We start from the raw sequence: 18,731 nt of genomic DNA, 5'->3' as shown, positions 1-18,731 counted from the left end.
TAACACCGAACGAGATAACACAGACTTTTAAACTATCGAAATTTACTCCAACCCATCTTCCACAACGGTCTTCCGAACGATTATTTGTTTTTTAAATCATCAATAATTTAAGGCTTGCTGGCTAAGTCGGTACTATGTTATTCGAAAGTATATATCAGGAAGGGAAAATGAACAAATCTTGTATCCTTGGTATTTATTCAGACAATTTTATATAAAGAAGGCTGTAAACAGCACAGTTTCCAGTATCTTATTGAATTTTATTGATATGTTTTCTTTTTATAAACAGATTTAGGAATGAACTCTGCATCTGTTTGAAGAGGCTAATAATCACAGGTCAACAGTTTAAGCAACGTAACTTTCCTTAAAGAAACTTCGCTAAAAGACCTCTGCAGAAACAGCCCTTTGAAACCAATTTAGATGGGACGTCGTCTGGGTCAAGCTCTAGTGTTACAACTTCCTTTCAACTGATTTTCAGTTTTTCGTTAAAGTGCTTAGAAGTCGAGGTCGAATGCATAGAACTTGTTCATATTACTTTCAATGTGGTAGCTACAGTTTCCTTTTGATTTGAGACATAAAATGAGCCTTGTTTACTTCGTAAATAGCACGTTTATATAGAACGACTTTAACGTCTGAAATGTGTAGATATCATTTAGCGAAACTTTTGTTGTTGCCTCCACTAAGTACCGTCTAAGCTGTCAAATAGTCTGCACAAACTTAAAATTATGAGAAAAACGACAGCTGTTTTATTTATGGATTTACTTGCTACAAATGCGTTGGCATGCCACATGAAACTCGCTAAGAAATAAATATGGCATAAACAACAGCAACAACAACGATACACAAACATTTATATTAACAAACACGCTATTATATAATCGCATTTAACACAAGTTGGCGAAAAGGCAAGCGATATAAAGGCAACAACGCTAGAGCCTAGTGCCTCAGAGTTATAGCAAAGTGCTGCTAAACAAATTATGTACATAAATGTAGGGTGGTTCGTACGGGGATTTCGTTTCAAAAAGTAAGAATTAGTTAATAAAATATATCTTGTTGGTTCAATTTCGGGCGAGTTCAATGACGATACGTGGCTCAAATTTACGAATGACGTGCTTTATTTTCAATCTAAGGCTTTAACTTAAAATGGTTTTACATACAAGCACTAGATTTTGGATTATAAGGTTGTATGGCAGCTATATGCCTAAGGGATCTCATATCGGCGGTTCAACCAAATGAGCAGATTCTTGGGAAAAACGAAAAGCTTAGAGTCTATGATTTTTTTGGAAAATTCTGGACTGGCTTAACACTTTAAACCAGCTACCACGTACTGGTAGAACATACCTGAAACTTTTTGCGCCAACCAATGTATTCTTAAAACAAATTGGATGTCTTATATTGCTTTATATCATTTTATTCCAAAAAGCTTGTTTATCTGTCCTGATTTTTTGTCAGCATATATTTTTATAACAAGCGATTATATGTGCCACCCTGTATGTTACACGTGCTGAATATTGCTATGCCATGTCGTATGTGTAATTAGAATTTCGGCGCAGACAATTTGTGCTTTATAAGTTTTTGATGAACAAGCAAAATGGTTGTCTTTCATGGTGGAGGTTATGAAACTTTGTGGCAGCGCTGCATACCTAAATACACATAAATACATTAACATACATACATGCATATGCATACTTTTCTATATACACAGACTTTTCTACGCATATATATACTTTCATATATGTAAGATTTTGCTATCCTGCAAACGCTTGCCAGCGCTTTTCTTTGCTCTTCACTACACATCGTAATTTATGGAAATTACAGTTTAAATTAAATGCATTTTTAATAAACCGCCAACGCATTTGGCGCTACGACGGCAGAACGCTTTTAAAACTGCGACTGTGAAATTTTAAGTAGTTAATTGCATTCAAAGTGCGCCGTGGAGCTTCATATCTACACGTGTTGCAAGGCGGTGTAACGGTAAAAGCAGATAGTTGACAGAGTCAAAGGACATACAAAGTATATACATATGTATGTATGTATATGTGAAGTGTCTTGGGAGTGCAGTGAACCCTTTCGTGGTCGTGCCACTTACTCGTCTACAATGCCACAATTACGCTATGTTGCACGGTATGCGCCAAGTAGTTGCGTGAATCAAACCAATTTGAACAGGTGAAAGTAATTAAGGTTAAAAGCGGGCAAACGGAAGATTGCTGTTTCGAAGAATATCATTGAATTCGTAAAAGCGGAAAATAAGGAAATGAAATGAAAGCGTTGTGTATTTGTTAGTAGTTGTTGTTATTTTTCGAAGTTGATGTTGCAAACACTAATAAATTCCTACAGTCTGCGTGCAAGCGGTTTTATGCCACTCCAGAGCTTAACTAGCAAATAAATAATATTTTCAGCGGCAAGCTTAAATACGAGAAGTTTATAAATTTGTGCAATAAAACAAAAATAAAAAAATAAATAAAATAACATATATGCAATAAATAGTTTTTCGAAGCAAAACTTCCGCGAGAATATTTTTTACACACATGTTATTCTTCAAAATTTCCGCCAAACAATCTTTAAATCACCAAAAACACATTTATTTGCTAATTTAACTTTTTTTAAATCCCCCCACCCCTATTTTCGAATAACTCCTCATCGCTCTACACCCTAGATCCAGTGTGTGCCTGAAATCTCATTTGTTTTCATTTCCGCACTTTAAATGACTAAAGTTGCCGCCTGCGCCGCTCAAGAGCCCACAAAAGTAAGAAAGAAGTACGAAAGGAAAAAAATAACAATGAAAAAATAACAACAACAACAACATCAACTAAAAATCGACAGAAAAACAACGAAATATATTAAGAGTCCCTGAAAAGAAACTGACAAATCGTTGCTGGCTTTCTGCACTTAAGCGCTTATCAGCGTCGTACAGTGCGTATGAGTGCCATGAAAATTGTGCACAAAGGTCAAATACAAATAAATTGGCCATTAGAGAGCAAAGTGGAAGCAGCATATAATAGAAAAACTAAACACAATAACGCCGCGTGGATGTGCGTAAATTCGTATTGTCAGTTGTTGCGATTTTTTGAAGAAAAAAATTAAATTAATGATTTGAGGCTGAAAGTATATCGACTTCATTGTTACTGACATCTTTTCATTTAGAAAAATAAAAGGGTAAAAATGTACAATCTCTTTTCATAAGCTTGCAAGAGAAGAAAACGTTATAATAGAAACCACTCATATTGAAACAAAATTTGACTTTTCGTTAAAAAATTGTGGCACATTGGTTATATCAGACAGCGGAAGCTGAGAATTTTATGCTACAAGTACTAACGGGTGATTTTTTTGAGGTTAGGATTTTCATGCATTAGTATTTGACAGATCACGTGGGATTTCAGACATGGTGTCAAAGAGAAAGATGCTCAGTATGCTTTGACATTTCATCATGAATAGACTTACTAACGAGCAACGCTTGCGAATCATTGAATTTTATTACCAAAATCAGTGTTCGGTTCGAATGTGTTTCGCGCTTTTTTATCGCCAAATTTTGTTCAGCGATGAGGCTCATTTCTGGTTGAATGGCTACGTAAATAAGCAAAATTGCCGCATTTGGGGTGAAGAGCAACCAGAAGCCGTTCAAGAACTGCCCATGCATCCCGAAAAATGCACTGTTTGGTGTGGTTTGTACGCTGGTGGAATCATTGGACCGTATTTTTTCAAAGATGCTGTTGGACGCAACGTTACGGTGAATGGCGATCGCTATCGTTCGATGCTAACAAACTTTTTGTTGCCAAAAATGGAAGAACTGAACTTGGTTGACATGTGGTTTCAACAAGATGGCGCTACATGCCACACAGCTCGCGATTCTATGGCCATTTTGAGGGAAAACTTCGGGACAACAATTCATCTCAAGAAATGGACCGTAAGTTGGCCACCAAGATCATGCGATTTAACGCCTTTAGACTATTTTTTGTGTGGGCTACGTCAAGTCTAAAGTCTACAGAAATAAGCCAGCAACTATTCCAGCTTTGGAAGACAACATTTCCGAAGAAATTCGGGCTATTCCGGCCGAAATGCTCGAAAAAAGTTGCCCAAAATTGGGACTTTCCGAATGGACCACTAAGACGCAGCCGCGGTAACATTTAAATGAAATTATCTTCAAAAAGTAAATGTCATGAACCAATCTAACGTTTCAAATAAAGAACCGATGAGATTTTGCAAATTTTATGCGTTTTTTTTTAAAAAGTTATCAAGCTCTTAAAAAATCACCCTTTACAAGCAAACAGATAATATTTAAAGTTAATGAATATATTGTATATAATTTATTGTTATTTCCTTGACGGCTTCTAACAGGCATCGTTGCTGACTAGTTTCACACCCGTTACTCAGTCGTAAGGAAATTTTTAATTAACTCTTTCGGATAATTGCAGGTAAAATGTTGGAAATACAGTCATTTTAATATGCAAAATATGTTTAATGAAATAAATTGTCATACAAATACACCAGTATTGTGTACAATGAACATTAAACCAACTGTCCAATTGGGAAGCTCTAATCGAACTGCTGCCAGTAACAAACAAACATATATGCCAATGAGTATATAGTAAATAAATGTTGGTGCTCAACGGTACTTGCTTTGATTTTAATATACTGTCTAATAATATATACTCATACAAACCCACACCGCCCATCAACATTTAATTTCCTTTCGAAAGCAAGTAGATAACACTACTGGTGCACACTGCGTATGAGCAATTTTTAATGTACGAGCATCTAAGCGCTAATGTTAGTGTCATTGTGTGAATGAGCGCACATTATCCTTGATCCTTTTTATAGCTAACAAAAGCAAGCATACAGATACTTGTACAACAACAACAAAAACATGCAGATACTTATACGAAAACAACAAAGACTACTAACGTCGGTTGTTTTAACATATATGAAAGTATTTACATACACCACAGATATTGCTTTTCACATTTTTTTTCCACCTTCATTACAACATGTATGCTGAGTAATGTATGTTGTTGCGCTTGGTGTTGCTCACACGCACATATACAGTTATCGACGCTGAAGTTTAAATAAAAATTCCACTATATCTAAACCGCAGTGGAGGAGAGCATTAAAAGAATAAAGAACCGATGAGATTTTGCAAATTTTATGCGTTTTTTTTTTTAAAAAAAGTTATCAAGCTCTTAAAAAATCACCCTTTACATATGTAAAATGATGTAGTGAATCGTAAGCAATAAAAAACTCCATTTCAATTTTTTTGGTTGATACGTTGTTTTGCATTATACTTATGCGACGATATATACATACTTGACAATATTTTTTTGTATTGCTACTCTATTTACAAAATTCGCTCAGTTTTGTAGTTGTGCAGTTGAAGTTCTGTTAATTTGTTTTCCAAATATTAAATGCGAAATTTCGAATCAGGTCAAATGCTCAAAAAACATTGTTTTGAAAATTTTAAAACTATTTCCAATGTTGCACCCAATGGACTTCACGGCAGAACTGCACGTATGAAACCACTTCTGACTAAAATTCAAAGGAAAGAATGCGTAGACTTTGCCAACTCTTATTGGTCTTGGACAACAAATCAATGGAAGCATGTTGTTTGGAGCGATGTAACAAAAATTGTTCTCAAAGATCTTGATGGTTGAAGGTTGAAGTCCGTCAAGTAAGAGCGTGGTCGACTTTACCGACAGTTAATGAAAGATTTTACTCTAATTCTTTGGCGAGCCGATAGAGGGAAGCTGTGTCCTTGATGCATTATCAACAAAGATTCAGTTCTCGTTGATCTTTTGAGAGAGAATCATGTTAAACGCCATGAGTGCTAAGTACGCGTCGCACTACAAAGCTGTGTTCCTTTGCATCCACCCGACAGGTTGTAAAATTTCGCAATCAGCGGCTGCTGAGAAAGTCGAAAGCATTTGTACAGAAGTGGATACAGCGATATATAGTGGCTAAAAATGTCGATGATTCACCAAAACGTGGTTCGATAGGAAAAGTGTACAAAGAAGATGAAAAAAGAATAGTGAATTTGTTTTTGCGGAATCCAGCTTTAACACTGCGGCAAGGACAAGTAAAATTAATGGCAAAAGGTTTAGCTATATCCTACGAAACTATCCGAACCCTTCTTCATACTCATGATCTGAAATAGCGTAACACAATGAAGAAGCCTCTGTTGACGGAAAAACTTGTGACAAAGCGAGTCACTTAGGCGCATGAGAATATTGATAGAGATTTTGAAAATGTCATTTTTACTGATGAATGTTCTATATGGACACGTTCTGTTCTCACGCGAGCTTGGTCAACTACCACCAATAGGCTTGTTCAGCAGACCGTAAAACATGGAATAAAGGTGCATCTTTGGGCTGCTTCTCAAAGTAGGGATTCGGCACTTCTACCTCTTTACTGACAACCTAAGTGCCGATTAAATGATAAAAATCGACAAAATGGCTTTACTGCCATTTGCCAAACGATGAAAAAATGAAGATTGGATTCTGCAGGAGGACAATGATCCTAAATCCCGCAGCAAGCTCTGTACTCAGTGGAAAACTCAATCTGGCATCGTTACATTAGATTGGCCGTCGCAGTCGCCCGATGGAAACCTTATTGAAAATGTGTAGGTACACAGAAGCTTCGTGGAAGACGCACATACACTTTGAAGCAGTTGTCTTACGAAATTCGTCGGATCTGGAGATCCTTGCCACTAGAATACGCCGTCAAAGTAGTAGAAAGCATACCTCGGAGATGCCAGGCAATTATCGACGCCGGTGGTGACTGGACATATTATTGACCAAATTGTATCATTCTATGTAATGAGTACAATGTGTGTATAAATATGAAAGTTTCATGAAATAATTTTTTTTAAAAATTATCCCGACCACGCTCTTACTTGACAGACTGTATGTTCGCCAGTCAACCAAGAATTTGATCCTCCCTATGTTTCTCGGGTAGTGAACCATGGTGGAGAATAAATTATGGTGTGGGGATGTTTTATCTGGCGTGCTGTTGGTCCACTCCATAAGGTTGATGGAATTTTAAACAAGTAGAAATACGTCGGCATCCTAAAAAATATCATGATGCCATGGACTGAGGAAAATTTCACTGTTATAAGTAAATTCCAACAAGATAACGATCCAAAGCATTAGATGATGTTGACACAAAAGTGTTTTGATGAATATTCCATCAAATGTGTACGAGTAGCCTCAGCGCAGACTTCAATAACTCTGGCGTGATTAGTACCAAATATATTCCAAATATTACTGTTCTTTTTGGTAAAATAAGGAAGGCATAATTTATGGAAAAAGAACCTATAATAACGGGTGATTTTTTTGAGGTTAGGATTTTCATGCATTAGTATTTGACAGATCACGTGGGATTTCAGACATGGTTGTCAAAGAGAAAGATGCTCAGTATGCTTTGACATTTCATCATGAATAGACTTACTAACGAGCAACGCTTGCAAATCATTGAATTTTATTACCAAAATCAGTGTTCGGTTCGAAATGTGTTTCGCGCGCGTGTTTTTGTTTCAGCGATGAGGCTCATTTCTGGTTGAATGGCTACGTAAATAAGCAAAATTGCCGCATTTGGGGTGAAGAGCAACCAGAAGCCGTTCAAGAACTGCCCATGCATCCCGAAAAATGCACTGTTTGGTGTCGTTTGTACGCTGGTGGAATCATTGTGAGACCGTATTTTTTCAAGATGCTGTTGGACGCAACGTTACGGTGAATGGCGATCGCTATCGTTCGATGCTAACAAACTTTTGTGTTGCCAAAAATGGAAGAACTGAACTTGGTTGACATGTGGTTTCAACAAGATGGCGCTACATGCCACACAGCTCGCGATTCTATGGCCATTTTGAGGGAAAACTCGGACAACAATTCATCTCAAGAAATGGACCGTAAGTTGGCCACCAAGATCATGCGATTTTTTAAACGCCTTTAGACTATTTTTTGTGGGGCTACGTCAAGTCTAAAGTCTACAGAAATAGCCAGCAACTATTCCAGCTTTGGAAGACAACATTTCCGAAGAAATTCGGGCTATTCCGGCCGAAATGCTCGAAAAAAGTTGCCCAAAATTGGACTTTCCGAATGGACCACCTAAGACGCAGCCGCGGTCAACATTTAAATGAAAATTATCTTCAAAAAGTAAATGTCATGAACCAATTTAACGTTTCAAATAATGAACCGATGAGATTTTGCAAATTTTATGCTTTTTTTTTTTTTAAAAAAGTTATCAAGGTATTAAAAAATAACCCTTTATTACATCTTTCCATCTTCTTTACTTATAAAGTTGGCAAAATTTATTATGGAGATGAAAAAAAGAGAGCAGCACTGAGAGCCAGCTAGTAAAGAAACTATGCTCAACTTGATTTAGGTGCGCTTAAAATCGTTAAATAAACCTTTTGGTGAAAGAAATCTTCCATTATTTTCCTTTATAATACCAAAATATACGAAGAAGAATGAGTCCTCCAAACAAAATACCGTTACGTTTCCATGACCAGAACACGTGTATCATGTTTTATTGCCGGCAAAAGATAAAAAAGTAAGAAAGAACTGACCATTAAGTCACACTTGCTTTGTAATGCTCAGCAATGATCAGAACCATGACAAGCAAATGGCTAAGAAACTCAAGACACTTTCGGCAAAAACACGAAAAAATAAAATACATTAACAATAGAGCAATGACACGAGCACAGAAACGGAAGTGAACACATATAGGGAAATGTCCTTGCATATATCTTCATATATCTTGTTTTGTTGGTGTTCATAAGTATGTAAGTATGTGTGTATTTATGAGAACTGACAAGCGGCAATAAATCTTGCAAGCAACACAATAAGAGTGAGTAACTACGCGTAAATTGAACTTGCAATTGAGGTTAGGGACGTTGGCAGAAAAATAGAGATAAATAAACAAAGCCGAGCGATGGACTGAGCAACAGCAAGAACCGAAAAGCGATACAGAAAATAAAAATAAAAATAAAAATGAGTATAATATAGCAGAAAAGACCGGAACTGGTCAGAGTAGTGGGAGTGGGAAGGAAGACAAACAAAGAAAGCTGTGAGCTAAAAGCATTAAAGTCAACTAACTATTAACCCAAAAACAAACCTAAAAAAAAATAACTGTTAGCCGCATATAATGGAGTAACAGGGATAAGCGGCGGCTCAACACAGCAAGTATGAATTATGAGACACAACTATAGATCTTAGGCGCTTGCAACACAAACGACTTTTTGAGAGTTTTAAGATATATTTCCATCATTTGATATGTGGCATGGCAACAAATAATATGTACACACACATGTATAAGAAAGAAATCTTTTGATGCAAAAACTATTACGGTCCAAACACAATTTTTCTGAAAAAAAGAAAGCTTTCAACTCAAGTCCACTGACACTTCCTGCCATCATCCAACATTTTTGTTGTTGCTTTTCGAAGCAACGTTGTTTGAGTGCTATTGTATTTGATGGCTTTGGCATAGTTGCTGTTATTTATTGCCATCAAAATGAAGTATACGCACAGGCGGTTAAGCATATGGGCAGTCAAATCGCTGGTACTTTATGCCACAGCTGCTACAAACGACACACACGTGCGCTTACTACGGCAAAGACAGCGCGTTTAAGTTGAAATCCTTGGCAAAGTTTTGCACTAAATATGTTTTCATTAACGTCGAGTGAGTGAATTGCGCTTCTGATTGACTGGCTGAGTGACTCGGCGTCGCTTGAGCGCGTGAAAAGTTTCCAAATTTTTTCCACATAATTTTTCTGAGTTCGTAAGTTATGCGTGTGCTAAGATAACGATTTTTCTTATTTTTGTCTTTTTTCATGCAATTTTTTCTAACTTCGCCTGCAACAAAATTATCGCTTAATTTCGCTGGTAATCCCATATTTTCATCTTGCTCATTTGTTGCTCTTGTCTAATATATATTTATATTTTATCTTTCCCTTCGCTCTGTAATCTGTCATTTTGACTTTGCGAAAGTTGTAAACCCCAAATTGTCACTTGATTGTCCATTTGTCTGCGTTGCAATTTGTTAGCGAAATTTGTCGTTTATTGACAATCAATTTACTGTTTGATTGCGGATAAATGTAATGAAGTGAGTTGACATAATTTCAGAATTCGCTGAAATTATAATTTCATTTTGTTCGAAAATAATATATGTCTTTTTAAAAAATAAAAATAAAGTTTTAGTAAATAAATATAAAAAAAAGTATATAAAAGAAAACGCTAAAAAAGAAAACCGTGTTTTAAAGCTTTTTTCTTATGATACATATACTATATAGTAGTTTTAGGTAAACATTTTGAAAAACCACAGGCTACATAAACTCAGTGACCGCCTGAAAACGTCTTTTGAGAATTAAACACAAAACCTAATTCATAGATTGTTTTAGAATTTGAGGGATACTTTTATACATAGTTTAAGAATTGACAGTAAAATATTTGAGAAAAAATGTAAATATTTGTCGAGTTATAGACGAACCTCCACTGCTGGAATGATTCCGGTCTTCTCCGTGTGTGAAGAAACCAAAAAAAAGCGTCTTAATAGACTATAGATTATTCATACAATCTAAATTATACCCAAATATTGGCCATGAAGAAAAAAGTTGATGATGAGAGGATCATTTGTTTCCGAGTAATTATTGCAGCAAATGCCAAGCATTCTGTTTCGGCAAAAGTTCGCTTAAAGAGAAACTTACTGAACTGAGCGATTACGTTTTTTGGAATTATTTGTTTTATGATAATTTAGAAAAGATTGATCTTTTCACTCTTTTAGAGATATCTCTCTTCAAGTACGTCTAAAACAAGCTGCTCTTAGTCTAGTTAGTTTTACAACACTAAAATGTAAATTTTTTAGAACATTTCATAGGAATTTAGTTAGTTTAGGTTAGGTATTCTGTTCGGTTCACAATCGAGATATCAGTAGTGGGAAATTGCTACCATGTCAAAATGCCAGGCCAAAAAACTGAAATAAATCTTCACGAGATAAGTAAACGTACATATGTTATTCAACAGATATAAGTACTTATATGGACTGGGCTACCAGAGAGAGCATTATCTGAAAGACTTAGAGATAAATCAGTACAATATAGGCCTCAGTCTTCTCTAGAAAGTATCATAAAAATTAATGTGTTGTAGACATTGGTCTTTGTAAAAGGGTGATTTTTTAAGAGCTTGAAAAATTTTGAAAAAAAAAAAAACGCATAAAATTTGCCAAAAATCTCATCGGTTCTTTATTTGAAACGTTAGATTGGTTCATGACATTTACTTTTTGAAGATAATTTCATTTAAATGTTGACCGCGGCTGCGTCTTAGGTGGTCCATTCGGAAAGTCCAATTTTGGGCAACTTTTTCGAGCATTTCGGCCGGAATAGCCCGAATTTCTTCGGAAATGTTGTCTTCCAAAGCTGGAATAGTTGCTGGCTTATTTCTGTAGACTTTAGACTTGACGTAGCCCCACAAAAAATAGTCTAAAGGCGTTAAATCGCATGATCTTGGTGGCCAACTTACGGGTCCATTTCTTGAGATGAATTGTTGTCCGAAGTTTTCCCTCAAAATGGCCATAGAATCGCGAGCTGTGTGGCATGTAGCGCCATCTTGTTGAAACCACATGTCAACCAAGTTCAGTTCTTCCATTTTTGGCAACAAAAAGTTTGTTAGCATCGAACGATAGCGATCGCCATTCACCGTAACGTTGCGTCCAACAGCATCTTTGAAAAAATACGGTCCAATGATTCCACCAGCGTACAAACCACACCAAACAGTGCATTTTTCGGGATGCATGGGCAGTTCTTGAACGGCTTCTGATTGCTCTTCACCCCAAATGCGGCAATTTTGCTTATTTACGTAGCCATTCAACCAGAAATGAGCCTCATCGCTGAACAAAACACGCGCGCGAAACACATTTCGAACCGAACACTGATTTTGGTAATAAAATTCAATGATTTGCAAGCGTTGCTCGTTAGTAAGTCTATTCATGATGAAATGTCAAAGCATACTGAGCATCTTTCTCTTTGACACCATGTCTGAAATCCCACGTGATCTGTCAAATACTAATGCATGAAAATCCTAACCTCAAAAAAAAATCACCGTTATAAGATCGCATAGCTGACAGCTATACATTACTTTCTTTCGTATTCTACATATCATTTCTCCACTTTCCGATGAGGCTCACGGTTAATAAAAAAACTGTTGATTCTGGTGCGTAGAAAATCCATAAATTATTCATGAACAACTATGCATTACATTCCACTAAATTGAGGTTTTAAGGACCTGGCCCAATGTTGGTTGGATTTACTTGTTTTGGTGTGAGAACTGTCAAAACTGAATAGAACTGTACTAGAGCATATGAAACGTGCTTCAAGCGCTTGAAGTTTCAAATAGCTCTGTGTTCTATTTGACAGCACTTTTGACAATAGATTTTGTAACTCTGGTTGCCAATCGGTATTTTTTTTCTGTCTATGTTAGCACACAACATTTTACCACATAACCATTTACGATAATTTAAAATATTTAAAATATATAGATATAATATAATAACGTTTGACAAAAAACTTGTTCAAATTATACTTAAAAAAATTAAAACACTTAAACTATTACTAATGTTTTGCTTGGTGTTTTGATCCACAAGATATTAAGTAAGTGGCTTCCGTGCTTGTAATAACTCAAAGCGCCTTGGTCATACAAGTATTCAAAGCACGAAAAGTCAACGAAAGCAAATAAAGTTAGCCAGCATTGGGTCTGGATCTTTAATCTGGTGGAATTATCAGTCCGTACTTCTTTCGAAATGAAGCTGGTGACACCGTTACTGCCAATGGAGAGCGGTATAGAACGATGTTAACCAACTTTTTATGGCCGCAATTGGAAGAAGTTGATCTTGGCAACATTCGGTTCCGACAAGATGGGGCTACGTGTTAAACAGCACTTGGAAATGTGTTTGAAATTTGGAAATCCGATTATTTCAAGCATATGAGAGTTAACAAAATTGGGTTCATCGAAATTCATTAATAATATTTCGTTCGCGATATATACGGGCTAGTTTTTCACCAGTTTTATAAAAAAGTATTAAACTGTTTCGATCTTAAAAACAAAAATAGAAACTGTGACAATTTAGTACCATTTCAGAAAACTATATCATAGATAACTTGATACGAGTCTCTTTGGTTCGAGAGAGAGAGAGCTGTCAAAGCTCGGATTTTTTTATAACATTCGCCAATGATTGCCACTGCTGAAAAATATTAGATTGGGCATTTTATAAACAACTTTTGGGCATTTTTCAGTTTCCACATTATCACTGAGGTATGCAAATAGCGCATTGCCGATTAATTTTACAACTGCTGACATCTAACACTCAACAAATTGGCAGTTCGTTTTAGCTCTGCCTTTTAATGTTTGGCACCGCCTTTTTCACTAACTGCTGGTTGACGGGACTCTGATTGTGTTTTGTTGCCAGCTTAGAAAAAATATCAGGGTCCGCTGCAAGCTGACAAGCGAGAGAGCAAGAAAAGAGATTCTAATCCATTTATCTATGACTATATTGGTTTGTCACGTTATGAGAGACAGGAAGGAGGACTTTGTTTACAATTACAATGCAAGTTTGACAGTTCATTTCATATATGATGTCGTGCTCTTACAAATCATTAGTAAACTAAATAATTTCCATGCAATTCGTTCGATTAAACTATTACTTACCAATTCTCAACAAGCTTATAAGGAGCGCTTCTCCTTAGTGATTCTGCTCTAGTGATTCCATGTTCCGATTTATAACCCGAATTAACTTAATTTTAGTCTATAATTGGAATTTTTGCTCTAATTTACTTTTATCTCACTTTTTCACTAACTTGTAAAGCTAACAGCGAGTGAGTAATAAAAGCAGAAAGTTCAAATCCTAAAAAAATTTTTATGCCCCAATTACTTCCATTCCAATTTACAATTTATCCTTGCGAAGAAAACAGCTGCGCAAGAAAAATAAATTATTCTTAATTATTTCACTGCAATAATTTGCTTTCATATTCTTTATTTACAGCACTCATAACTGAAATACAGTGCAACGCGAAATCTAAACCCCTCCAGCAATATAGTGCAAAAACAAAGGTAGGTGCGCCCACATAAACAAAAAGTCATTATTATTATGATTATTACTTTAAATTACAAATTACACTTAATTACATTATGCTCCAATTTTTCGGCATTATTTTACACTTACAAAACACAGAGCGACGAACTGAAATAATTAATTGAAATAAGGAAAGGAGAAAAGGAAATGAAGGAGTCGGACAGTCAGTCCGGCCGCAAAGTGAGTGAGAGAACAAATGAGTGTGAGTAAGAGAAATCATGCTCAGCACTAATTGCAGGCAATTAATGTGCAACACTTCAAAGCAGAACACTGCAGGCCATTATAAAATACTAAATGTATTTAGCTATGTATGACTGTATGGATATGTATGTGTATATTTATGTGCGAGACAATTTACAGATGTTTGGCAGCCAACACTGACCAGCCAAATAGCTGGTTAAGTTCATTATGCTCTTGGCTGGCACTCCAAACAGTTGGCTAGCTACTACCTTTATATGATACCACTTAGTTAGTGGGAGGTCAAAGGTTGCAGGACAATATCTGTGTATCTGTGGCTGCCTCAGGCGCACTAGCGCTGTAGCGAACTGGTCGTTGAACTGCTGCGCGGTTGACGGATGGTTCTCTGTGGTCCAAAAGGATATAACGGTAACAAGGTCGCCTGCTTTAGTTGACAGTTAGGTTAGTTGGGTGTTGTTGTCGGTGAATGGTATTTGCAAACGCTACAAATGAAATTGCAGCTAACTCATTTTGCTATAAAGGGATTTTGTTGCGGTTATATTTTAGCTTCCGCCGCCAAATCCTGCTAGCGCTTAGCAAAATAATTTCTGGTGTACTCTAAGTGAAGGGGGGCTAACGCTATTGCTTTGTAAACCCATTTCACCCTCAGCTCAGTGTTGGAAAATTTGCTGCGGCTAACCACACCTTTAACCCTTTTGCAATTGTATTTCCAGGACGATTGCTGTTTTTGTTGTTGTGTATAATTTACAACAACAAATACAAGTGCTGTAGATTGTATTGTAGTCTACTCTATGCTAAAACCAACGTAGCTTTAAGCAAGCAAGCATTTATTATTTGAAATTCAAACCAATATGTAGGGTGTTTAAGTTGTTATTTGTACTGGAAACCCTACATTTACCTACAAATACAACTATGAATAAGTTAAAATGTTAAATTCGCTTGCAACGAAGTTATAATACCCTTCATAATTTGTATTTCTTACAGCATAAAAAGAGATAAAACCTCTTTATCGTAATTTTGATCGGCATTGGGAGCTATATCCTTAGTAGTCCGATCAGAATAGTTTGTTGGGAAATTCATGCCAAATGTCGTGCAGATATCTGGTTAAAAAAAAAAGTTTTCCATACGAGCATTTAATTCCGTCCATTTAAGATGGCAGCTATATGGTACACTGCTTCGATATCAGCGTTTCCGGCAAATGGGAATCTTCTTGTGAAGAAAAGCACGTCTGCAAAATTTCCGATCGATATCTTAAAAACTGAGTGACTATAATAATATGCATATATATGGAACAACGGCCGTAACTAAATCAACTCAGCTAGTCACTCTAAGCATGTACATATATGTAACTACCATATTCTTTATAGGGTCTCTGATGTTTAACCCTGTTCAAGGTATACAACGTATTGGTACTCAATATAGCTCTAAATAACTAGTTTTCTAGCACAAATGCAATCAAGGTATCTCATATTACAAATTACAACAACAATTACTAACTAAAATCAACACATATAATTTGTTGGCCATTAGCATTAAGTAATAATAGTTAAAAAGCTTCGGAAAATGTATGGACTACCAGCTGTACACAGGAGAACGCATACTTATATAGTGACACCTATAAGTGTGTATGTACATATCTATACATGTGTATATGAATATACATATATCCACACATTTACAAACCCCAAGCTCCACATATAACCACTCCATATTTACACCCGTCTATTTGCTTCTTTCACTGTTTGCTTCCATAGTTCTTGCATTTCCTTCTGTTTACGTGCCAAATATGTGCCGCTTCTAATTTCATTCTACCCCCAAAGGTGTTTCGTTTCCAACCCTCATTCTATTGGCGTTTCTACTTCGTATATTATTGCTGAATTATGACAAAGTGGTCAAAGCAATGACCTTAAAGTTCGCCCAGCAAGCATTCGGAAGGAAAGCGTGTATAACAATAAAGAAAAAATTAAACAAGTAAGGAAGGACTAAATTCGGTTGCAACCGAACATTTTATACGCTTGCAATTTGCAAGAATCAAAGTCAGGGAACTACTTTAAGGTTTAAAACCAATCATAAAGAGAAAGACAGAAAGATATCCTGATATTAGTTATATAGCGGCTAGGCCAAGTTTTCATTAAAATGTATTATACATATGTATTTTATTTTGGTACGTACAACCGTTAGGTGAACAAAACTATAGTACTCTGTACCAACTGGTTGCAAGAGTATAAAAAAAGCTTGACGAAACACTCTCGACAATTCCTTGCAGTGTTATATTTGGTGTAAAAAGTTCTTTAAAGCGATTCAGCGATTACTCATGGGGCAATCCCCAGGGCACAACTGAGGTATTTACTCAAGGGAATGCGAAGTTTGGCCAGAAATATTAAAAGATTTAAACATAACTTTTTTTTATAGTTTAAACGATTTTCAAATATCAAACTCAACATCACTGAGAAAACTATAATGCCTTGCTCTTAAGGGATGAACTTTGGCAAATTGATAATTCAGGTTCAGCGATCCAACTAAAGATATAATCTTTTTCGAGGTAAGGAACATAAGCTTTTTGCTTCATTTTGGCATTTTTGAAATCAACTCTGACAGAAACATTGCAAATGTGTATCATATTTGAATAAATTTAGCTCCTTCAGTTTAAGGTCTCAATACACCTCAGAACCGCAATTTTTTTTATTCTCACTATACCCTTGTAAAAAAAAAATATTGACTTATTCAGAAAAGTAATATATCTCTTAAATTTTTTATCCGGCGCTAGATCTTTGGATATTATTATTTTGCGTCGAGGATTTGGATATTACCAACGCATAATTTCCTGCAGATTAAACCTTGCATTTTATCATATATACTTATTTATGCATTGATCGGATGAGCACGAGTATTTTTGTGAAGTTCTCCTTTAACTGTGGTCTAATTCAATGAGGTTATGGTTTTCTAAACCTTCGATAGATCTTGTGATATTAGTTTCATATAGCTTTTTGAACCCTTTAAAATATAACGGTGCTTTTGTTTTTTCCAAGTGAGGTGATCCAATCGCTGAAATTTACTCAGATGAAATGAATCCCAACCTGTATCATGATTCTGCTCTGTAGCATGTTTCAAAGATGGACCCCGCTTCCTATGCCTCACAGCTCTCGTTACATTGCAAAGATTCGTCACAGTATGCCTAAATAAGCTTTTTTTTTACTCAGTATAAACAGAGGTTCTGAGGTGTATTGAGGTCCAACACTGAGAGAGCTAAATGCATTCAATGAATATACTTACATATTTATACAGTGAGGTAGTTTGTGTCAATATATGGGTAACGAGACAAGTAGTTCTAAATTTTGCTGACGATATATATTTCTTATATCTAAATATAATGCTTACAATATATATTTCTTCTCTCTAATAGATGTTTTTCAGTTTCATTTTGCTTAATTATTGTGTCTGCTTTATAGGTTGTTTTTCGAATTTTTATCAAAACTAGTTTATGTACGTTGAAGGCAAATAGTTCTTAGTAGTAAAATGGTTTTAATTGTTGTTAAATATCTCCTGTTTAAGATTTGCTTTTTTATTGTTTTAGATTGTTTATAAATTGTTCCGCGAAGTGAAATTATACTGGTCCTAAGATCTTAGAAATTATGTTCCTCTCAAATCAGCTTATTTCTGAGGAAAAAAGAGCTCAGTACTCCCTACAGCTGACTTTATGAATATTATCTTTTGTGAACCTTAGTATTTTTATTATAAAAATTTTACGAAATACAATAATACTAATTTTCGTTTGTAAAACCTTTTATTTTCGCAATTGATATTATAGAGACTTATTATTAGAGCAAAAAAAGAGTCTAGGAAATCAGTGGGGACTTTCTAATATGGGTGCTAAACTAAGCTAGAAGTCTATCCAGTAATGTTGATAGAGATAAAACTAAAATTTTTTACTTATCTTCAATTTTCTTAAGAGAAAGAGTCAAATATGGGATAATCTGTAAACTAATGACGTCGTGACATTCTAAAACGCCAAACAGTTTTCAGCCATATGAGACTTTTCTGAAAACGCAACACCAAATCAGCAGCTAGTATGGCTTAACCAATGATAAAACCCGACCACATTCCTCTGGCTAATTCCCAATGACTAGTGGCCTATAAAATTTGTAACAAAATTTATTGTCGCTCATAGAAATCTAAAATTTTACATTCCATACACGCATACACACATGCATATGCTCATGCAAATAACAACTCACTGATATATTGGTCATACAAATCCGAGAATTATGACCATGTATCTACCGAAAAGTGTATCAAAACAATAAATTTCAAACGCCGGCAATGGCATACAAGTCAATGGAGTAAAATTGGCTAAAAATATATGCAAGTTTAACAGAGGCAAAAACAAAAAGGAAAATAAAATACAGAAATAAACAACATAACAACGAAGG

General features: G+C 35.6%; 1 long non-coding RNA gene across 1 annotated transcript in view; it reads left to right on the top strand.

Annotated features, from left to right (window-relative positions):
* Positions 1 to 18,731, top strand: part of LOC125778778 (uncharacterized) — a 124,823-nt gene that overhangs the window by 104,917 nt on the left and 1,175 nt on the right. The window lies entirely within an intron of this gene.

This window comes from Bactrocera dorsalis, chromosome 5, assembly GCF_023373825.1.
Source record: "Bactrocera dorsalis isolate Fly_Bdor chromosome 5, ASM2337382v1, whole genome shotgun sequence".
Classification (NCBI taxonomy): Eukaryota; Metazoa; Arthropoda; class Insecta; order Diptera; family Tephritidae; genus Bactrocera; species Bactrocera dorsalis.
The sequence above is the reverse complement of the archived record's forward strand: the minus strand, read 5'-3'. Positions and strand labels throughout refer to the sequence as shown.